The sequence below is a fragment of the Cupressus sempervirens genome, chromosome 3 (assembly GCF_028749045.1).
Source record: "Cupressus sempervirens isolate cs-2001-9-10 chromosome 3, ASM2874904v1, whole genome shotgun sequence".
Classification (NCBI taxonomy): Eukaryota; Viridiplantae; Streptophyta; class Pinopsida; order Cupressales; family Cupressaceae; genus Cupressus; species Cupressus sempervirens.
Window position 1 is genome coordinate 108,180,123 of NC_143120.1, and position 23,061 is coordinate 108,203,183.

Here is a 23,061-nt window from a genome sequence, read left to right on the forward strand (position 1 = left end):
CATTGCAGCCTCCATCTTTCTGCAGGGAGCTCATTCAATTGTTCATGATAGCAATAGTCTGACATCTGCTACACATATGTTAAAAGTACATTGTAAGAAGACCTCATATGCTAACTGCAAATGTGGCCATGTAGGCATCCTCGTCTTCGCTATCAAATTTCTCGACTAAAGTGCTTTTGTGGTATGCTGGAGGCATAGAACGAAAGGGGTTCACTGCAAGTATATTGGCAATATCCTTATGAATCCCTGCCATATTCATCATGTCAATCATTTTCAGAGGGTGATTTAAACATCATGGACTCATTCTATGATATGAACTTCAATGCATGACAAAACTCCAGTAATCAAAAATTGTGACACTACGAATTGGATGACCTACAATAGTGACAACCTCCTACAAAGATGGCAGAGCTCCAATTACTTCCTGGTTACTTGAACTCTACTCAAACCCAAACCTACTGTGATGTTGAGAAATCAATCAACGAATAGGGCAAAAGAAAACTTCTCTATGCCTTAGGAATGACCATCTAGAATAGGAATTGTGTTGGAAAGGAGGGTTTTCTGTCATAGTAAGGAGATTGTCAATAATAATACTAATCCAGACACATTAGCACAATTCTAATGAAATCCTTATCAGTTGCCAGCCAATTTCCATCATTGCATAAAGGAACACAACGCGCATCTCTTGTCGTTGGTTTTTTTTAAGGCTTCTTTTCCTTACATTTTGATAGGAATTATCCTCATTTCTAATAACACTCGTTATAGGCAGATGTTAAAATTAATTCTCTCTCTCCTTGACAACGGCATGACCATGTAAGTGAACTTGTACGGATCGCAGCTGGAGTTAGAATAAGTCGATACACTTTTCTTCAGAGACATTGAGGGGAATGCATTTTGTAACCACTCCAAAGATTTCCTTTCTCTTTCTCCTTCCATGCCTATGTTTATGCTTATGCCCCATATTTAAAAGTTTGTTCCTCTCATCTATTCATTTATGTTATGCTCGAATATGAGGATCTATGTAGTGCAGCCCTTGCATAGATTTAAAGATAAACATACAATATCCATTCCAAATCAAGAATTCCTTCAAATCTCCAGCATAGCAACAAAGACTGGGATCTTTCGTCTGGACAGAGCATGCAGCAGAAACCTTTTCTTTCGCAAACCTTACAGCTAATTTAATCACGCATGTGAATCTCTATTTGCCATGCACACATGAACAATTTCATAGACATTCATGTGATCTCTGGTTAGAGTGCTTACTTGGATCTAAGAGACCAATCCAATAATGACCCCCATACGGAAATCAAGAGTTGTCCAACTCGAATCCGACCTGTGGATACATGAGAGAGAGTTGACTGTTGAATGATAAGCTGCCTCTTCAACTTTGTAACACTCCTAGATGTCACCATCCAATGATCGAAAGAAGGCCCCCATCATCAAGTGCCTCGGATTCCCGATAAATCACAGGGTTCTCTCTACATTAAAACTAATTTTCGTATCTAGTGTACTAAACAATGATGTCTTATACAATTTACATCCACAATTGATGTATTTCGCTAAGAGCTAAGCCATCAAAAATCCAACACAAAAGTAATAGTTATGATGCACTTAAGTATATTGCTGCCTTACATAGGGATTTCGCTCACGTTCCCACGGAAGTTGCTTATCATCTGCTACGCTAGTTTCGTCATACTTCGTTGTCCCTCAAGAGACGCTATTACTCTGAGCTCTCTCAAAGAGATGTTGAAGAACAAAAACTGGCCAAACCCCCGCACATCTTCTTAAGAGTGGTCAACCATCAACCCGCACCGACTGTCATTTTACTATTACGGATGCAAGGAATAAGAGACTGTGTATTGCCTGCTCTGATCAACACGCAATGAGCTCATTGCCAACCTTCACATGAATCTCACGAAGGATTGTTTTCCTTGATAATCAGTTTGACAAGGTATATAAAGATGCTCATCGAATAATCCTCATTTGTGTTTGCATTTGATATCCACGCCTTTTCTTTAGCCATAGACAACGATTAATTTTGCATTTGATACCAATACGAAGGAGATCTCCAAATTTTCCACATGTTTTTCTGTAGCCAAATACACAGAGTTTAAACAAATGTCCAATGATCACGTGGAATTGAAGCCATGCCATACATTGACATTTTCTAGTATAGGTTGTCACATCCCAGACATTCAATCTGGCTCTGATACCATGTTAAAGTTTAATTAAACTTATGATCAGACAGTTATGGTTTTGGCTTCATTTTAGATTTGATAGATGCTAATCTATATCCGTTTGCTTGCAGGTGGTGATCAAGATATAATGAGTATGAATTTATTCAGTTCTGATTTCTATATACGAACTCTGAATATAATTGTACTGTAGTCCCGATTTGTAGAGATGTATATCTTTTATTGATTATGATCTTTTGGATCTGTTCATATTTATATTCATACCAAGAGCCAAGACATAGGCAGACATGTCTATTTAACCATGAAAAGACACGATGTTATAAATAAAAAATAGCTAAATGACCTGATCCTTAATCGGTAGTGATTAGTTAATAAACAAATTCCAATATGATCTCCGATCTGTATAAGGGAATTGATCATTTTCTCGATCAATACATGTTCGATATTATTGCAAGAATATAATGCTTGATCCAGAAGGAATATAATCTGATTGCTCAGATTTTCATACTTGGTTTGATAATGATAAAATCAGTTTAAGGATAATCTTGGCGAGATAAATTTAATGCCTATGCATATGTGTTTGTATGCATGTATAGTAGTTCACATGGTGAACTGGTATACATACATACACAAGTGTGCATACAGTTGCCATGCTAGTATATCCTTGAATTCTGACCTACGGTATCATATCTTAACAAGTGTATTTTGTGAATGTTCAAAGTATGTGCAATGTATGCTATATATCACGATTCTTCAGAAGTGCCATTATATGCTCTATGTATTGGGATTTTACAAGTGTTAAGACTCAGTTATTTTGTTTGTATCTATTTGTCTATGATTTGTGTGCATGATCGTTGAGCAGTCTATGTGATTCTCTATGTTTGTAATTAATTGTTATAGAAGTTTGTGAACTATGAGACATTTTTTTGTAAGAGAAAAGTCAAGCCTATTAATTGACTAGTTGAAGACTTCAGTCATAAGTGAGACTACTTGTATTTATTTTTAGATCTAAATTAGAGGATCTATCTTCTGGGTGTGGCTGGGAAAACTTGTATTTATTTTTAGATCTAAATTAGAGGATCTATCTTCTGGGTGTGGCTGGGTTTTTCCCTCGAGGAGGAGGGTATTGCCAGGGTAAATAATGGTGTCGTCTATTCATATGCTTTTCCAGTTTCTGTATATTGCATTCATATTATTCAAATTCAAATCATCAATAGGTGCAACACCTCAATCCTATTGGTTCTCCACTCCTAGCTACCACTAGTTAGGATCTCTTGTCACATAAGAAAATTAATTTTATTAAGGATATCTAGGAGAAATGATTAAAACTGACAACTTAGAAAATTAGCTTTACGAATGCATTATCATGATATCATTGGTCAAAGATGAATTATTGATAAATATTCAAATGCCATTTATTAAATACTAGCAATTGCACCCCCAACAAGGTACAATGTTATGCTGATGGAAAGATATATCCAATTCACATATTGAAGACTTTAGCGGTATATGACTTTAGTGGCCATTAACGATTAACACTGGCACAAATGATTAACAAAAGAGAAACTATTATTTTACTATCTCAAAGCTTTAGCGACTCCGAATATCAGCACTCATTTGCATCAATTTCAAATGTATAAGCACAACAACAAGGGTTTTTCAGCAGTAATCTGCCATTCTAGCATAGTTCTCAATATCAACAACTCAATCATCATTTTTAACAGTTACAACAATATTATGAATACTTCGAGAAAGAATATGGATATCAAGTGTTTTAGAACTCTGAAGGTTGCAGATTTTTGGTTAAAATTTGATGCAAAACCATCAAAGAAGGGTTTTTGGAGTTTCCAAATCTGCAAGTTTCCTCTAGGGTTGGTTGAAGAAAGATATTTAGATTTAGAGGATCTGCCATCAAATCATAATAGAGGAAAAGCGTTGAATCATCATATAGAGGATGCCTATTCAGATTGTCTATTTTTAGTTGTGCGTGATTTTACCTTTGATGTGTGTTGGTACAAATTTGTCACTCCTAGAAAATTCAAGATCAATCATGTGTAGCCAGATGTTTGTCTTGTTAAAATGTAGAGGGAAACAAAGGAAAGTGGCACCCAAGTTAATAAATGTAAAGGGAACATCTAGAAAATTCATAGCGGAAAAGAGTCTAATTGAAATTTCATTATTACAGGAAAATTTAGCATTGTGAATGCTGACTTGAAGTGAAAGTTAAAGCGAGCAACCACAGATATTCACAAATGGAAGACTATATAGCCATAGGCTGTACACACCGGACAAGAAAAGGTACACTAACTGAGTCTTCAATTGATACAGAGATTAAAACTACACTATAAATGTCTTCAATCAACAGATAACAACAAAATTGTTTTAGACACAATAAAAACTGGACTGGGCATATACAGATTCCCAACTAAAAAGCCATGACAGTAACTTACCTTAAGGTTCTACCCAATTTACATTTTACCATTTAAGCCTAGACAGAGACAAATTTGATTATATATTTTATTAAATAAATCCATAATCATTGATCCCAGCATGCGTTCAGATTTGCCCATTAAAAATTAAAACCTGCATACCCAAGTTAGTCCCTAAATTCTAAGTAAGACTAATAAGAAATGATTAACTTACTGTCAGATATTATTCAGTTAGAGTCTACGTAGTTGAATGCAGCAATATTTCCTTGTATATATGCATGTCCTATTGGATAAAATCATTGAAGCATTAGCATTTATAAAAAAAAAAAAGTTTTTCAAGGAGTTAGGTTTATTTTTTATTGTTGAAGCTTGCCCACAGTTCAGGAAAAACCAGGACGACTTAGCTCACAGCTGCCAAAAGGGGCCAACAACACTTTTACAGAAACTAAGGGTTAAAGAGTTATACAGTAATTTAATATATGTATGTTACTTGGATTCAAGAGCCACAGGCATGGTTAAAAAACCATCTGGTTTTTATATAAAATGCAGCAGTGTTGTTATTCAAGATAAAAAGGTGAGTAAATTAAACATCACCGGATATAACCATCATATGTTCCAACCGACTCAACAATTCAAAGAAATGGTTTCATCAAGATATAATTCCTGGAAAAAATAGTAAACATTGAAGACAATACAGAGAAGGCTAATTTAGAGACCATTTTTTTGAGAGAAACTTTAAAAAGACTTACAACCACAGTTTTTTTACCCTAAAAAGGGTGAACATGAACACGAAAACCTTAAACTATCGAAAGAAGTCAAATGATTCTTTCATGAGTCATTTTAGAAGTGATCTTGACAAAAAGCCTTTGCCAACACAGCAAGAACATCTATGAGGCAGTGAACTCAAAAGGCAGTGCTAACTATATTTAAGGATACTTACTGTTAGCATTTATTGATGCATGTCCAAGTACATATGGAACACCTTTAATGAGATAACTATCTACCGATTCTCAGACAAAGGCCTTCAACTGTCCTTTATACCTAGAGAAAGGGAAAAGCCCACCTAGAATTACTAACAAGAGCATCCTTCATCTGAGCCATTACATGCAGAATAGTTGTGCAGTATGAAGGTGTTACTTTTTCCTCTAAAATATTGTTCCCAACACTCTCCTCCTCTTCCCTGATTCTCATCACCTAGCTATGCTTAACGGGGCTTCACCTGACCTAAATCTTCTCATATCCTGCCATTGCTGATACAGCTATAATCCTCTACAATTTTCCAGTCTACAAAAACAACAAAAACATAGCTCCAAAACAATCTGTGAACAATTTTCCAGAAGTTGAACACAAAATCCCCGGCTCCAAAATAATTTGTAAATATTTTTCAAGGCTTTAAACACAAAAAATTTAAAAACCTTGACTCCAATATAATTTGTGAACAATTTTCCAGGCTTTACGTACAACAAACCTTAACAGGAAAAGCACAGGAAGAGCTCCACAATAATAGGTGAACGACTTTCTAGGATTTACACACAGAAAACCCTAACCCTAACAGGAGAACCACAGAAAGCTCTACAATACACCAAGAAATTGCAGAACCTAAGATTTCAATGAAAGAAGCTTTGGTGCGATAATGGCATTAGTAAGCTTCTTAAAAAGTGACTGAGAATTCAAGCCTCTTGATGTGCAATGTTGTGGTGGTATGTCACACCATGAAACAACTGCAACACCAAGTAGCCAAGGATATTGCTTGGGATAGGGTTGTGGCCGATCTGCTGGCCATGACTTTTTTCTCAAGCTCTGCCTCCCTGTACTCCCTCTAAAAAATCTAGGAAAGAGAACCATAAAAGGGATACCATAATCGAGGAAAGAGAACCATGCTTTTTGATATGTGCAGCTACTGAAATGGAGTCAAAGAGGCTGAAAATTCAATGACCAACATGTAATGTATGGCATACAATCTTGTTCCATCGCACCCCTGTATAGCTTAACCAACATGGTCACGGGACAGACTATGTGGTAAGGACATGAAAACCCAAATTCATCTTTCCATCGACCACTAAATTGCTTCTCAAGTTTGGAAGTAATGAGGATGCTCACAGGTACGGTTTGAGACTCAATAGGAGAAAGGTGTCCATAACTAGCAGTACGACAACATTTGTAGACGTATCCAAACAAGCAACGACTGAGACTTAATGGGAGAAAACCATCCACACTACCACTGCAACAAACAACACATCACAAATAAATAGGCTCTTCTGAGTAGGTACTTCCATTTTGTCAGTCATGCCCATAAAACAGTGTTCTGACTTGTCAATCACACAAAAGAAAACTGAGAAGACTGACTGTTCTTTTCAAGCAACTTTAGTTTCAGGCGTCCAACATCATGAATTCTGGTGATTTTCAATCTATAATAGCCTATCGGCTAATAATGTCATTGCAATTATGTATGTTATTTGGAAAAATTTACACACATGTATCAGCCAATATCATACCCTAGAAAACAAAATACTAACATATCAAATCCCAGTACTTATGCCCACCCCTATACCAGAACTGGCATCTTCGGTATTATACAAATGAAAATTGAAATTGTTAACAAGGAAAATACAACAGTACAACCAAAAAGTTAGATAAAAACTATATGTAAGAGAATAAAATCAGGCAAGAGCATTAACTTTAATAGAACAAACATTTTTCCCCCCCACACATTTTTCAAGAAAAGCTGAAAAAGCTAATATGCAACAATGAGGGCAGCACAAGTTTGAAAAGATAAGTATTGTTCTGTAGGAAGGGACTAATAATAAATCTACTCTGTTTCATCAAATAATAACTTAACCCCTCATATGATAAGTAGGAGATAATTATATAACTTAACCCCTCATAGTTATCTTTCAGTGGTAGAACTTTCATACCATTAGTGACAAGATTTATATATATTGGTGTTTCTCAATTTAGTTGATACCGAAGGAATGGCTATAAGTTATGACCATAATTTTACTGGAAAAATAAAAGCTGACTGACATATATATTAAAAAAATTTAGAAAAGTTAATTTTCCTCCAAGGCATGCGACAGCTACCCAAGAGAAAACTCTGCTTGCAATTTCAAATGGACTAAATGCCCATGAAAAATACTCTGCTTACATACTTCTTGATACTCTTACAATTACATCAACTGGATTTATCACTTTTAATTCAACTCAATCCTTCAACTACTTAATGGCTAGACATTGTGTCATTCTTGTTTCCCACACCATAGAAGTGGGCCAATTCATGAAATGTAGGTCTGAACTATTATGTTGTATTGTATCCTTTGGGAGCACAATTCAACTCTTCAAGTTAACAAAATAATAATTTCAAATATAAAGCATTTCCTTCATTTTTTGGATTATGGGATCTTCATATTCCACATATGTGGTTCCATACACATACTTGAACATTTTCACATCCATGATATATAAACATTAATAATCAATGTATATCTTCATCTTTACAAACATTACTTTCTTCTTTCTTATGCAAGAAGCAACTAGCAAATGAGAAATAGAAACATAGAAACAGTGTACTGGGTGCAGCTAGAAGCTAGTAGTAGTAGTCTGGGTGAGCTTTGTTTAGATTGTCTGCAAACCAGTTTTGTCTCATATATCTACGACTAACTTCCTCAATAATAGATATAAGAATGCCACTTAGCAAACTACCAACTCCAAAAATGTTGGAATTTAATGCGGTGGTTGTCTTGCCCCTGGAGCCAAATGCCCACCTACCACCCTCGATGGATTGCAGAACAGCCAGAAAAATTAATACGGGTAAGTGAGATTTCAAATTTGAAAAACAGGGGGAAATTTTGTGTGGTAGAAAACAAAAGGAATGTCTCAAATTCATTCGACCGGAAGAGAGAAGTTAGAGAAAGAAGCAGAAGAAGTTGCAGAGAAGAAAGAAGAAAAAGTGATCAGCAAATCAGTCGTTGCAGAGACAGAAGGAATTGTTGTCGTGCCTGCAGTTGTACATGTTTCTACCTGTCATTTTGTAAGTTTATTGCTTGTTAAGTTCACCCTATTGAAGTAGTGATTGCTCTAGACATTATTGTATGCAGCCATTAGAGCTACAAGTTAAGTTTGAAGTTTGAAGTTTTACCATTTTAAGGTTTTCGGGTTGAAGTCGAATGCTCCCAGATTTTGTAATAGTTTAAATTTCAGTTGAATAGAAAACAAGGAGGCATACTTGAATCCATTGTTCTTCTTCTTCTATTCCTTGCACTTGAAAAGTTTATTTGAAAGCTTCACATTCTGGCTTTCTGGTTTTAATGGTGAAAGTTATTCACATTATAAATCTACACTCAGTTAAGTCTTGTTAAAGGTTTTATCTCTGCAGTGTCTACCGAGTTCACTCGGTATCTTCTTCTACCGAGCTCCACCCTCCTATGGCTACCGAGTTCACTTGGTGTAATCACACTACCAAGCTCACTCGGCATCCTTTGGCTATCGAGTTGTTTGTTCTTCATTTACCGAGCTCACTCAGTAAACTCTCCTGCCACTCGATTTCTTAGTGTTTATCGAGAAAAACTGTCACTCGACAATTGTGAGTGCCAAGCAAATTTTTTAGGTTTAGGGTTGTGAATGATTTTGATTTATATTTCTCACATGGTATCAAAGCTTTGAGGCCCCACATCCACAGTGAGTTAGGGCATTTATTTTTCTGGGATATTTGACATGGCAGGAGATGCAGGAAAGATATGGCAGTAGCCACAACCCTTCAATGGGAAAAATTATGATACATGGTCAAAGAAAATAAAAACTATTATGGTTGCAAATAATTTGTGGGAGTTTGTAGTTAATGGATTCAATGATGTGATAGACCCAACTCAGTATGCTACTCTCACAAATGCACAAAAGACTCATTTGAAAGAGTCAAGGAGGAAGGATGCTAAGGCATTAAGTTTGATTGAAGCAGCAATGACAGAGACAATTTTTTCAAAGATTGCAGCAACAAATTATGCAAAGGAAGCATGGGATATCTTTGAGACGAACTTCAAGGGGACTGATAAAGTCCGCACAGTAAAGCTACAGAATATAAGGAGGGAATTTGAGAACTTTCAGATGAAGGAAAATGAATCAATTGTAGATTTCAGTTCAAGGACCTCTAATGTTATTAATCAACTGAAATCAAATGGAGAAGACTATCAAGAGCAGAGGATAGTGGAAAAGATATTGAGGAGTTTACCTCATAAGTATGACAATTTGGTCATGACCATAGAAGAGGCAAAAGACCTCACTGTTTTGACAATGGATAAGTTGATGGGTACTCTTCAAACCCATGAGCATAGGATCAATAGGTCTACATCTTCTTCTCAAGAGCAAGCATTCAAGGCTCAGTCAAATCCAAGAGGAAGGGGGAGAGGAAGAAATGGCTCAGGCAGAAACTCCAGAGGCAGAGCCTGAGGTAATGGAGGACAAAGAAATGCTACAGCAGAAAGCTCAGGAAGAGCAGATGGAGCAAGTAGCTCACAAAATACTTCAAGAGGAGGTAAGAAAAACTACAACTCAAATAAGAGTAATGTAGAATGCTACTACTATCATAAATATGGGCATTATGCAAGTGAATGCTGGAAGAAGCAAAATGATCAGTCAGGACAAGCAAATGTGGCCGATGTGAACATGGGAAGTGGAACAATGCCACTGCCTTCATCATGTGTAATATTGGTGAAGAAGGAAGCCCTGAGGTTTGGTACCTTGACAGTGGATGTAGCAACCATATGAGTGGTAATGAAACCTTGTTTTCATTCATTGACAAGAGTTTCAAATTGAGATTAAAATGGGTAACAATGGAACCCTACCAGTAGTGGGCAAAGGATCTATTATGGTCCACACCAAGCAAGGTGAGAAGAAGAAAATACAAAATGTGTATTTTGCTCCTGGTATGAAGCACAATTTGATGAGCATTGGTCAGCTCATTCAAAATGGATACAAAGTGATGATGGAGAATGACACGTGTGTCATTCATGAAAAGGATGGGAGCAAGAACTTACTTGCAGCAGTTCAAATGACAAAGAATAGAATGTTTCCCTTGAAGATAGAGACATGTTTCTCATCTCAAGTTGGTGCTGCACCTCACACATAGTCAGCTCTAAGGAGTGTCATTGAAGACCTCTCATGGCTATGGCACCTACGGTATGGTCATCTAGGCTATGTTGGTTTAAATTTGTTGTCAAACAAAAGAATGGTAGAAAGTTTGCCACGTATAGAAAATTCATGTGACAAGTGTGAGGCTTGTATTTTGGGTAAGCAACATGGGCTTCTCTTTAATTTAGGAAGTTCTAGGAGGGCTAGATATCCATTAGAGTTAGTGCATATTGACCTAGTTGGTCCTATGCAAGTTACTTCCATTGGGGGGAGTACTTATTTTATGACATTCATAGATGATTTCAGTCATAAGACATGGGTGTATTTCTTAAAGAATAAATCTGAAGCATTTGATAAATTTGTAGAATTTAAAGCCCAGGCTGAAAGAGAATTTGGACATTATATGAAGGTCATCAGATCAGATAGAGGAGGGGAGTATACCTCCAATTCTTTTGTAAACTTTTGCAGGAAACATGGTATAAAGAAAGAGATCACAGCCAGCTATACACCACAGCAGAATGGAGTGGTTGAAAGAAAGAACAAGACCATTGTTGAAATTGCAAGAAGCATGATGAAAGAGAAAGGTCTCCCAACTAAATTTTGGGGAGAGGTTGTGGCAATAGCAGTTTACCTAATTAATAGGTGTCCTACAAAGGCAGTCTGTGATAAAATTCCAATGGAAGCATGGTCACGAGGAAGATGAACAGTTGAACACCTAAGGGTGTTTGGATGAGTTGCATATGCACATGTGCCTAAAGAGAAAAGGCAAAAATTGGATGACAAAGTGTGAAGTGCATCTTCACAGGGACAGCTCAGAATCAAAGGCATACAGATTGTATGACCCATTGAACAACAAGATGACTCTTTCAAGAGATGTAGAATTTCTTGAAAATCAGTCTTGGTATGGACCAATTGATGAGTCACCAAGCATTTCTAGTAAAGTGCCAATTATGAGTGAAGAGGATGCTGATGAACAGCAAGAAGAAGGAGCAGATAGAAGAAAAGGCAAGCACCCTCAGTCATTACCGAGCTCCTCTAGGCATGACTGAGTGTCAGTGCCAAGCAGCAGCAATGAAGATTATGATCCTACACTCTCCTCCCTATTACCAAGAAAGACCAAGAGTCTTAGGGAGATATACCAAGATGAAAGGTATGAAGATTATGATTAGAGTGTTAATTTTGCATTATTTTCTCATAGTGATCCAATATATTTTGAAGAAGCTATTATGGAGAAAAAATGGTGTAAGGCCATGGATGAGGAGATAGATGCTATAGAAAGGAATGAGACATGGGAGCTAACTGAATTGCCTCCCAAATTTAAGTGATTGGAGTGAAATGGGTCTATAAGACCAAATACAATGTTGAAGGCAAGATTGATAGGCATAAGGCAAGGTTGGTAGTCAAGGGCTACAAACAGTAGTATGGCAGAGATTATGATGAGACATATGCCCCTGTTGCAAGAATGGAAACTGTGTGTGTTGTCATAGCAATTGCAGCTCAGCACAAATGGAAGGTATACCAAATGGATGTGAAGTCCACCTTCCTAAATGGTGTATTGAGAGAAGAAGTATATGTGGAGCAGCCACCTGGTTATGAAGTTGCAGGTGAAGAGAACAAAGTATATAGACTGAAAAGAGCTCTTTATGGGCTCAAGCAAGCTCCAAGGGCATGGTATAGTAGGATTGACTCATATTTGATGAGCAACGGCTTTAGCAAAAGAAATGGTGAGCCTACTCTCTACATCAAGGTGGCAAATGGAAATGTGTTAATTATTGTCTTATATGTAGATGATTTAATTTTTACTGGTAATGACAAGGCTCTAATTGGTGAGTTCAAAGAGGCCATGAAAAATGAATTTGAGATGACAGACCTTGGTCTCTTGAAATATTTTTTAGGCATAGAAGTAAAACAAATTCATGATGGCATCTTCATCTCTCAAGAATAATATGCAGGGCAGATCTTGGAGAGATTTAAAATGCAGAACAATAAGCCAGCCCCCACACCAACAGCAATAGGTCTGAATTTGAGCAAGGAAGACAACAACAAAAGAGTGGATCCAACATTTTATAAGAGTATGGTTGGAAGTCTAATGTATTTGGTTATAACTCAGCCAGACCTAATGCATGCAGTAAGTTTGATTTCCAGATTTATGGAAACACCAAAGGATTCCCATTGGCAAGCGGGAAAGAGGATCCTAAGGTATGTGAAAGGTACCAAGAGATTTGGAATTTTGTATACCACATCAAATGAATTCAAGTTGGTAGGTTATACTGATAGTGATTGGGCTGGAAGTTTAGATGATACGAAGAGCACTTCTGGATACATGTTTCATATGGGATCGGGTGCAATTTCATGGGCATCCAAGAAGCAACCTATTGTTGCTCAATCTACAACAGAGGTTGAATACATAGCAACAAATGCAGCAGCATGTCAAGCTATTTGGTTAAGGAGGATCTTGACATATTTGAATGAAAGGCAAGAGGATGAAACCACAATTTATTATGATAACATTTCATCAATTGCATTATCCTAGAATCCAGTCTTCCATGGGAGAAGCAAACATATTGAGATTAGATATCACTTCATTAGAGAGTTGGTGGAGAATGGGGATATCAAAATAGAATTTTGTAAGTCTGAGCAGCAGCTAGTAGACATTTTCACAAAGCCATTAGGCATTGGAACTTTTTTACACCTAAGAGAGTGTCTTGGTGTAGTTGATGTGGATCAGTAGCGATCTTTATTTTGTTTGGCTCGAGACAAAGGGGGAGTGTTGGAATTTAATGTGGTGGTTGTCTTGCCCCTGAAGCCAAACGCCCACCTACCACCCCTGACGGATTGTAGAACAGCCAAAAAAATTAATACAGGTAGGTGAGTTTTCAAATTTGAAAAAGAGGGGAAAATTTTGTGTGGTAGAAAACAAAAGGAATGTCTCAAATTCATTCGACCAGAAGAGAGAAGTTAGAGGAAGAAGCAGAAGAAGTTGAAGTTGAAGACCTCAAAAGTAGCAGAGAAGAAAGAAGAAAAAGTGATTAGCAGATCAATCGTTGCAGAGATAGAAAGAATCGTTGTCGTGCCTATAGTTGCACATGTTTCTACTTGTCATTCTATAAGTTTATTGTTTGTTAAGTTCATCCTGTTGAAGCAATGATTGCTCCAGGCATTATTGTATGCAGCCATTAGAGCTACAAGTTAAGTTTGAAGTTTGAAATTTTACCATTTTAGGATTTTCTGGTTGAAGCCAAATTCTCCCAGATTTTGTAATAGTTTAAATCTCAGTTGAATAGAAAACAAAGAGGCATACTTGAATCCATTGTTCTTCTTCTTCTATTCCTTGCATTTGAAAAGTTTATTTGAAAGCTTCACGTTCTAGCTCTCTGGTTTTAATGGTGAAAGTTATTCACGTTATAAATCGACACTTGGTTAAGGCTTGTTAAAGGTTTTATCGCTGCAGTGTCTACTGAGTTCACTCGGTATCTTCTTCTACCAAGCTCCACCCTCCTATGGCTACTGAGTTCACTCAGTAATCACACTACCAAGCTCACTCGGCATCCTTTGGCTACCAAGTTATTTGTTCTTCATTTACCGAGCTCACTTGGTAAACTCTCCTGCCACTCAGTTTCTTCGTGTTTATCAAGCAAAACTGTCACTCAGCAATTGTGAGTGCCGAGCAAATTTTTTAAGTTTAGGGTTGTGAATGATTTTGATTTATATTTCTCACAAAAAATACTCAAATATAAAGCAACTCCCAAGCTTTTCATTGTGTCAGGCATCTGCTCATAAAATAACTCTTGCAAGCCTACCATTGCGAACACTTCAGAGATCCCAGTAAAATGTATTGAGGAAGCAACCAAAAAACACTAAATGGAATAGTTCATTGGGGCATGTCTATCAATCGATAATCTTTTGCCACTTGAAGCCTTTTTGTTTCTATCATTGCTGCAACAATTATAGAAAAAGCAGAACAAAACATTCCAACACTTATTCTCTCTAACAATGTTATACCGCGCTCATTTCTAGTTATGCTTTTGGCCAGTGGAATTAAGATTCGATCACACACAGGCATTAGCACTAAAAAGGATATGGTAATAAAGCTTTGCAAGCTTGCTACAGGAATTTTAAGTCTCCAAGTATCCTTCTATCCATTGTGTTTCCCTATTTTGTAAAGAATGTTGGAGATTGTACAATGACAACTCCATACATCAAACAAGCCATCCAAATGGGCAGCAACTGTAGAACGAGTTTCACCTCTTCAACCTGTGTGACTGTGCATATCCTCCAATCGATATTTTTTGTGTTTGCATGGTCCAAATTAATTCCAATAGTTGCCTTGTCAAGAAATCTGCAAAACAACATAACTTTTATTAGGAAAAATAATTCAAATGCATTTTTAAAACTATGTCAAAACCAAAGGCTAAAACTAAATAGAAATATGGTTGCTCGCAATGCATATTAACAGGTAGAGAGGATATTACCTGAATTGATTAGTGGGCAAGAGCTTTCTTGTTTCATCCCTAAGTCCTTGAAGTACATATAAGCTCTATTATTCTTGAGAATGAATAGGAAGATTCCACTTGCGAATTGCTGCAACAAAAACTTGGACAATTTGAGTCACCGGACTAGTAGAAGGTATTTTATGTCGGTAAATTCTTGTTCCACACATGAAGATAGACAGTGTTATTGCCATGGCTGCAGTAAGGATGCCAAACCCCATACCCCACCCAACATTTTCTTGAATGTAAACAATCACAGAAACAGATAAAAGTATACCAATAGTTAAGCCAAATTACCACCAATTAAAGAACGAGCTCTTGTACTTTCTCTCTGTTGGATCTTTCTCATCAAATTGATCTGCACCAAATGCTTGTAAACATGGTTTGTGGCCTCCTTGAGCCAAAGCAACCAAGTATAAAGAAATGAATAAAAAACCCACCTAAAAAACAGTAGGCCTGAGGCAGAAATATGATGTTTTGTCACATGGTGGTGGGTTAAGAAATGTCAGAGAAGCTGAAAGTGTTAGATAGATCAATCCCTGCAACCAAAAGAGAGGAACATCAATTATTTCTTATTTTCTTTGAACTATTTTTAAAACACAAAATAATTGCTTATTCATAATCCAAAGCCTTTAACAAGTCATCAAATTTCTCCAGAAGCAGTTATGCATACAACTAGTGTGTCGATGCTCAATAGACAAGCTGATTTTCATTTTTATAATCATGTTTTCAATGAAATCAAAAATTACCAAAAAGCAATTTATGCATATGGATTCAACCAAAATGCATTAAGAAGTGAGGTTTTGGTACACAAAAACTGACCAAAAGATAGCTCCCATTCTAAGGAATTTATGTACTCATATATACATTATTTATACACTTTAACAGGTTTTACAAATGAATTTAGTCAATACCATCATTAAAGAAATTATCAGTCTCCATCTAAGAGATTTAAGTAGAATCCATTTAAAATAGAATTTAGGGTTTTATATAAACATACCACAAATAACAATAATAGTTTGGTACCACTCCAAAAAGGAGTCTGCAAGTTAAGATCCAAGAAAGGGAAGTGTGGATGCAAGACCATGCCAGACATTAACATTCTTAGTAGTGGTGGCAGAGCTCTATTGTATAACATTAGTGAGATAAGTGACCAAGTTATTATAAATGTCATTGTAGGCCAGTCTTTCTGCTACTTCAACACCAAATTCAAGAAAAGTTGTCCATTCTCAGTGAGTTGTTTCCTGACAGACCTATCTTGAAGGTCTGTGCATACATCTTCAGCTATGTTGGTAAGGGAGATTCAGGAGAGGAAGTAGCTTCCATTATTGAATTAGCCTTTGAATTCCAATTAATATGTTGTATGAAGGATATATTTTTGGATCTTCATCAATTATTTGTGCCTCATTCACACACCTTTGCAAGCTTACAATGAATGGAAAAGGCAAGTTCTTTTTCCATATGATTTTGCTTTTGTTTAATTCTCTAATTTATTTTCATTTCTCTTTCATCGTCAATAAGATATACCTTTTTTCTTTTTTTAATTCTCTTGTTTTTATATTAAATATGTATAAATTTCTCGCCATAGGAAAAGCAACTACAATGGCATCTACCTCTTCCTCCGTAGGCAATACTGAACAAAGAATATAACCCCCAATTTGATTCTCCTTTATGGAAGTGTGTTGATATTGTAAGAGCCCTTCTAGGAGGTGGTGCATTTAGTTGGAAATGTCAAGGTTGTGACGTAGAAAGGAATAGTTCATATTATTGAGTGGTAGGCCAATTTGGAATCCTTGGAAAAGGAGTCCCAAAATGCCCTAGGAAGAAAGAGTTGTCATAAAACTAAAAAAGTATCAAGGAAATGCAACCCCCAGTACAAATACTGTGATAGAAGACCACCTCTTTTATACTACCTCAAGTGACCCTGATACTGAAATTGGAGCACCTGCGACACAAAAGAAAGGGACCATTGGAAACCACATTTCAAAATGAGAATAGGAAATTGATGACATTGATGTGGTAAGATGCTTACATGCAAATGGTTTATGAATGTACATTTCAACAAAGTGTTCATAGGATCATGGTCAGTGTGGAATGGGCATTTTCTACCACATCTAAAGGTGTCCACTCGACAGAAACAACAATAACATCAATTTAACTTAACAAATGGGTTGCCTTTTAGTGTTTTTCACTCTCCATATTGAAAGAAGATATTGAAAAGTGTCAATGAAGCTCCAAGAGGGTATAGGGCCCTAGTTATGAGAGAGCATGGAAAACCTTGTTGGATAGAGAGGTCAAGGGGATTGACGATGAATTGAAGCCCGTAAGAGATTCATGGATTGAGAAAAGGGTATCGATTATTTTAGATGGGTGGAGAGATACAAGAAATCATCACTTGATCAATGTCATAGCAATGTCCCCTAAAGAGGCAATATTTTTGAAATTTGTAGATTGTAAGGGGCAAGTAAATGATTGGTCATTTATTGCTGATTTTCTCGGCTCTTCCATTGAACAAGTGGGAGCTAAAAACATTGTACAAGTCATAACAGACAATGCAAAGGATTGTAGAATTTTTGGTTTGTTGGTTGAAGAGCGATATCAGTGTATCTTTTGGACACTTTGTGCAGTCTATTCACTCAATCTTGTGCTACAAAAGATTGGAAACAAAACTGGGTGGATCAACACATCCAGATGTTCGTCACAAATGACCACACGACTCAAGGAATTTTTAGATTATTCTCCCATTTGGAGCTATTTAAGGTAAGAGAACTTGAAGTGGCACTTTTATTTTAAAAAATAATAGTATTTAACAATTTCTAATTTTCAATATTTGATTGTGTAATGTCTTTACTTTTTTAAGTACATCTCTAATAGTTGTATTTTCTTGCTATTATTTCAGTTACAAGTTGTTGAGACCCATTTTGCATTGAACTTAATCATCTTGAGACGACTTGTGCAAGTGAAAGTGGCACTTTGCAATATGGTAATCAGCAATAATTGGTCTATATGGAAGCAAAGCAACACTAAGAGAGAAACCAAAATTAAAGAAAGGATATTGAATGACTCATGGTGGGAACATGTGGAGTATCTCTTTAAGTTCACCGAGCTCATTATGACCATGCTTTGGTACACTAACATGCATAGACCTTACCTTGGAGAGGCCTATGATGCCATAGAGTCAAAGCTTGACAAGATGAAGCAAATTGCAAATGATAAAGAGTAAGATCTCGAGGAGACCTTATTCAAACAATTGCAAGCAATTTTTGTAGAACGATGGAACAAGATGACCACTCTGCTATATCTACAGGCTTATGCATTGACATCAAAGCATTGTAGCACCCAATATATTGATCTACTAGGAAGGTTGCCACTATATAGAGATTTAGAAGTGTTTGACAGGTACAAGTTAGCACTTGAAAGACGCTTCCGAGATGATGATATGTGAAAATTAATTACAAATGAGTTCATAGAATTTGTTATTGAAATAGGTCTAAGTAATGATGCTCTTCATCATTGGTTTATGAAGAATGCTCATAGTTATTGTTACCTCCATGGCCAAAGATTTCAAATGTCGCAGCCCCTTGCAATCAAAATCATGTCACAATTTTTTTTTTTTTAAATTAGTTTACTTTGTCTTCATAAATTGCTGATAAATTTTTATTTTATAAGATTAATTATTTTATTTTAATTGTTTACTTTGACTTGTCTTCAAAGGTTGCTAGCTCATCTATAGCAGAAATAGATTCGAGCACATATTCTTCCAACCACTCAATAAAGCACAATAGCTTGCAATAAAAAAGAAACACAGTATATTTGCATACTAAGATGCAAGGTTCAGACCCTGCCAGGAAGGTTTGGGTTCGGATTCGCATGGGATCCAAGGGGGTTTCCATAGGGTCCACACCATAGACTATGCATCTAGCCCGGTTCACACCAATGTGGACCTAGACAAACCCACAATCCATGGGACGGATCCTATGGAGACTCGCAAAAAACTCATGCAGATTTGTGACCACTAAAGTGAAAAAGGGAAAAAAAGATATGTTAAACCATAGTTCAAAATCTCATTCTCAGCAACTTATTGATGAGGTAAAAATAAAAGTTCTCGGCAAATATAGGAGATAAATCAGTAACTTCTTAGGAAAATATCAGGATTTTTATAGACTTAAATTTAATTAGAAATACATTTCTTTTTGCAAAATTCAATAAGGAGATGCATCAAATGAGTCAGTAAATTAGTAAACAAACCAAACAAGCTGATCTAGATATATATAAATGCAACATGTAACAAAGTCACATCCTTGTGTAGAATGTTGATGGCTGGCAACCATGGTTAGAGATTCTAAACTTTGAAGCAAACTAAAAATAGCAAATTGTATTTGTAAAAAGATAAGAAAATACAAATGTCAAGTACAATATGAAACTAGTCTACATCTTCCTCTTCCACTTCCCACTAGCTCTAGTAAACACTAAAAACTATAGGAATGGGAGGGGATCTAGCCCTAGCAATCCTCTATGAATGTGGTTGACTCGATATCCATCCGCTTCAAGTCCATGTCAAATCCACTTCAAATCCACTTGTAATCAATCTACAAGGCTGCCAAAGCCTATTTCTCTCCACCAAAACCCTTCTCTCCTCCAAACACTCAAAATTGCAAAATAAACAATGACTAGGAAGTTGCTCAACGTCCCAATTTTACTAGTGCCGACCATGAGAAGTAGTTAAGTTATTGCAAGAAGTTTGTGATTTATCATAGAGAAGTAGCCAACTTCTCACCGAGAATCTAAGATCTTCTTGGCATCAATTTCTCATGAGAAAACCATTAGTTTTCTTGTTTTGCAAAAGTTCTAGCAAGAAGTGGAGATATTTGCCACTTCTTGGTGAGATTTTAATCTGTATTAAATAATTTTTAAAAAAAAAATTTCTTCCTAACCCTAAAAGGAGCCTATTAAAAAAAATTTCACTTGTTTGGTTTCTCATTTTGGTGTTCCTATTTTGCAAGTTTGAAAAAAAGGTTATAGAGATTGATTTTAAAGTCTCAACAAATGAAGAAAGAGAGAGTCAAGTGGACCCTTGCTAGTAAAGCAGCATATAAGAACAATTTAATTCAAAAGTGGAATGCTCGACAAGGCAACTCTCTTTTGCATTTCCATAGATCCTGGATGGTGTGGGATATGTACCAATCTGAGCCAAAACTGAATGCTGAAAAGCAAGATTAAATATTTTGATGTAAACATCCTTAATAGAGGATTTTTTTGTAAATAAGGCTACTATAAGTGCAGCAACAAAGTATTAAGTTAATCAAATAAATTTATTTAACTCATGCGTTTCATGCATTCACAAACTCTTTCTATTGTGGAAATACTTAAATATGTATGAAATCAATAAATTGACACAAATTTTATAAATTAACAAGTGAAACCAATAAACAAAATAAAATGGATAGCAATGAGAATGTTGTAGATCATGGCATAGTCCATGAAAACACTCAATCATCCAATGACTTGTTACTCTAGATTTTGCAAGAAATGCAACTAAAGTTGGATAACATGGAAAGGAGAATGAATGAAATGGCAACCTAGATGGGGCATAACCACAAGGAAACACAATCATTACCTCCTCTTAGAATAGAGACAAAAGTCTTCAAATATAACAAGAGAACCTCTTCACCCAATCAAACTAAAAAACAAAAGAAACAAGAAATAGTGGTTGATCTGTTAGCAGATATTAAGAAAATCAAACAACCCAAGTTTGTCGGTTCTGAGTTCGGGGAGGAAGCAGAGGCTTGGCTAACTGAAATGAAACAATATTTTGAAATTGGAAACTTTTCTGAAACCTCAAAAGTAGTTTGGGGAATATACCACTTTATTGGATAAACTTCAACCTGGTGGGGGAACGCCAATGTCAAGAAAAACATTAAAACCACGAAGATTACTTGGGAAAAATTTGTAACCATTTTCAAAAATCATTTCCTACCCCAAACCTTTTATGACCAGAAACTTCTAGACTTCCAAAACTTGAAGCAAGGAGATATGATTGTACATAAGTACTGGGAAAAGTTTACCCAACTATTGAAGTATGTACTAGCATACCAATAGGATAAAAATTTGAAGGTGAGGAAATTTATTATGGGTCTGAACAACAGAATAGGGGGAGCAATTGATGTTCTCACTCCTCAGACTATGGAGGAAGCTCTAAAGAAGGTTGTTTGGAAAGAATACAAAATCAAGAAAGATGACTCCATCCGAGATAATAAAAGGAAAACAAACTGGAATATGGAGGGTGCTGATTCTAGATCTCAGAAAAGACAATTTAAAGATTTTAAGTATAGAAAGCCATAATCAAAAGGAAATGGGATCAAGGATGTTAAAAGAAATTTTAGTACAAGTAAGAATAATAAGAGTAATGAAAGGAAGGGTCCATCTTCAGGATGCTTCACTTGTGGAGGAAATCATTATGCTAATAAATGCCCCATCAAACCCAACACCAATCAACTACAATGACCACCTCTTCCACAACAACAACAAGCTTATCAAAAAAGGATCCATGCAGCCCTAGACAATAGGCAAGCAAAACAACAAATAGGCCCAATTGAAACTCTAGGTAAGATCTACGGGAACCCTATCTCCATTTTAGTTGATACTGGAGCTTTTGAATGTTTTATATCACCTAAATTGTTAAGTAGATTTCCAAAGAGATCTAGTTTTATGAAAAAATCATGGATAGTCGAATATGCAAACCAGTCAAGGGCTAAGGTAGAGTAGTGTCTATTTGAGGCTCAGGTTGATTTTCCAAATTTTTCAATGGAATTGAACTTGTATGTAGCCCCTCTTGGATCTTACAATATTATCATAGGCATTAATTGGTTCACTGAGCATAAGGACAAGTGGATTATGTTACCAAAACTGTAAATTATTTGGAGGATCGAGGTAGGCCAACAAGCATTATTGGGATTAAACATGAAATTAAATCAAAACAGACATCTGCCATGCAACTTAAGAAATATGGAAGAAAAGGCTATGAGATCTTTGTAGTCAGGTTGAGGACATGAGAGAACCTAAAAACACCATATATGGAGGTGACTACATTTTTGAAGATGGGGAAATCAGAGAAATGTTAAAGGAATATTTCGAAGAAAAATATCCTTACTTAAAGAGTTATCAAGGTGTGTTTACTAAAGAACTCCCTGGTCTACCACATTCTCAAGCCTTTGATTTCACCATAGATTTGATACCAGGAGAAGAACCCATTTCTCGAGCACCATATCGAATGACTGCCATAGAATTAATGGAGTTGCAGATACAACTACAAGACATGTTAGACAAGAAATTGATCTGGCCTAGTGTTTCACCATGCGAAGCCCCAGTGTTGTTTGTCAAGAAGGACAGAACCATGAGATTATGCATAGACTACATAATGCTCAATAAGTTTACCATCAAGAATCGGTGTCCACTTTCTAGAATAGATGATCTTTTTTATCAAATGAAGGGCATGACAGTGTTTTCAAAAATTGATTTTTGGTCAGGATATCACCAGCTTTGTATTAAGGATGAAGACATTCACAGAACTGCATTCAAAACTAGGTATGGACGTTACAAATTTATAGTATTGCCATTCGGGTTAACCAATGCCCCAACAACTTTTATGAACTTGATAAATAGCATATTTCAAGATTGTCTGGATAAGTTTGTATTGGTCTTTATAGATGATATTCTAATATATTCAAAGAATGAGGAAGAACCTCAAAAACATTTGGAAACAGTTTTGCAAAGGTTAAGAGAACATAGATTTTATGGAAAATTGTCTAAATGCACTTTCTATCAAAA

The 23,061-nt window shown here is 36.2% G+C and overlaps 1 long non-coding RNA gene and 1 pseudogene across 1 annotated transcript; one reads left to right on the forward strand and one right to left on the reverse strand.

The window, feature by feature from the left end:
- Positions 1 to 1,588: 1,588 nt before the first annotated feature.
- LOC149565015 (uncharacterized) lies at positions 1,589 to 2,700 on the forward strand. The gene is made up of 2 exons (XR_016361471.1): positions 1,589 to 1,951; positions 2,309 to 2,700. It is a non-coding gene; the product is annotated as an uncharacterized LOC149565015 (long non-coding RNA).
- A 5,396-nt stretch (positions 2,701 to 8,096) lies between these two features.
- Positions 8,097 to 23,061, reverse strand: part of LOC149565016 (protein NRT1/ PTR FAMILY 5.10-like) — a 51,024-nt pseudogene continuing 36,059 nt past the window's right edge.